Here is a 1,795-nt window from a genome sequence, read left to right on the forward strand (position 1 = left end):
ATGTTGCCCAGGCTTATATTTTTGTCTTGTAATTTTTCACTCTTTTATCAGCTCTTTGATGTTTTTAAGATGTTTTATGTATTGGAGTATATTGTGAAGTTGAAATATTTATTGTTAACCAAATGAGAGCATTGTTATTATCATCAACCTCTTACCCAAACTGCTCAATTTAATAATAATAATATCATTTACATTGTGAACACTTCTTGCTTATCTTTCCAAACCTACTCTAGGTATGTACCCATGTGTATGTAGAGAAACCCAACAAAATAATGCAAGGTATAAAGTAAATGCTATAAGGGAGGTATAGGCTGCTACTGGAGTGCAAAGCAGGGAACAGTTTATTCAGAATGAGAAAAGGGTAAGGCTTGATTAAGAAGAGAAGGGAGATGGGGAGATCCTTTTGTAGTTTGTAAGTGTGATGATTGGGTTTGCACATGCATGTTTGAGATGTGCCTCCCTCAAACCTGTATTAGTCCGTTTTCACACAGCTATAAAGAACTACCTGAGACTGGATAATTTATGAAGACAAGTGGTTTAATTGACTCACAGTTCTGCAGGCTTAACAGGAGCATGACTGGGAGGCCTCAGGAAACTTACCATCATGGCAGAAGGGGAAGGGGAAGAAGCACCTTCTTCAAGTGGTGGCAGGAGAGAGAGACAGGAAGCGAGGAGGGAAGTGCTGCACACTTTTAAACCATCAGATCTCACAAGAACTCACTCATTATCATGAGAACAGAATGGGGAAATTGCCCCCATAATCCAATCACCTCCCACCGGGTCCCTCCCCCAACACTGGGAATTATGATTCAACATGAGATTTCGGTGGGGACACAGAGCCAAACCACATCAAACCTTGTTACAACGTGGGCACGTTACCCATCTGACATGAATAAATAAGTAATAAAAATTAAAAGAGGGGGAAAAGGGAATTGATGTATGGAACACACACAAAATGCCTGCACAGCATTGAGGTTAAGAATGACAGGTCCACAGACTGCATTTCCGGGGTTTGAATGTTAGCTTGGGTGACTCTGGACAAATTTAACTGCTCTAAGTTTCAGATTATTACACATAAAGTTGAAATAATAATTGTATGTTATATAATCTCTTTGCAACTTACTGAAGAAATACTTCTCACCACAAAACCTAAGTAAGTGAAGTGATGGATATATTAATTAGCCTAATTAATCATTCCATATTTTGTATGTATATCAAAACATCCCATTGTACCCAATAAATGTACACAATTATGATTTGCCCTTCAAAAATAATTTTAAAAGAAATGCTTCTCTCTCAAGGTCATTAAAATATCCTATATTTTCTTTTTTTTTTTTTTGAGACGGAGTTTCGCTTTGTCACCCAGGCTGGAGTCCAGTGGCACCATCATTGCTCACTGCAACCTCTGCCTCCCAGGTTCAAGCGATTCTCCTGCCTCCGCCTCCCAAGTAGCTAGGATTACAGGTGTGTGCCACCACACCTGGCTAATTTTGTATTTTTACTAGGGACAGGGTTTCACCATGTTGGCCAGGCTGGTCTCGAACACTTGACCGCAAGTGATCCGCCCACCTCAGCTTTCCAAAGTGCTGGGATTACAGGTGTGAGCCACTGCGCCCTGCCAATTATTTCTTTTCTTAAATTAATGTTTGTTCTTTGCTGAGGCATAGAAGTGCAATAATTTATGTAAATCAATTTTATATCTAGCCACTTGACTAAACTCTCTTATTTTTAATAATTTATCTAACAAATGTTTTGGGGTTATTATGTAGATAAAAATGTTATCTCCTTGACAGAG

General features: G+C 38.9%; 1 pseudogene; it reads left to right on the top strand.

Annotated features, from left to right (window-relative positions):
* The first annotated feature begins 397 nt into the window (after nt 1-397).
* LOC112132214 (small nucleolar RNA U13) lies at nt 398-511 on the top strand (annotated as a pseudogene).
* The last annotated feature ends 1,284 nt before the right edge of the window (nt 512-1,795 follow it).

This window comes from Pongo abelii, chromosome 12 (assembly GCF_028885655.2).
Source record: "Pongo abelii isolate AG06213 chromosome 12, NHGRI_mPonAbe1-v2.0_pri, whole genome shotgun sequence".
Lineage (NCBI taxonomy): Eukaryota > Metazoa > Chordata > Mammalia > Primates > Hominidae > Pongo > Pongo abelii.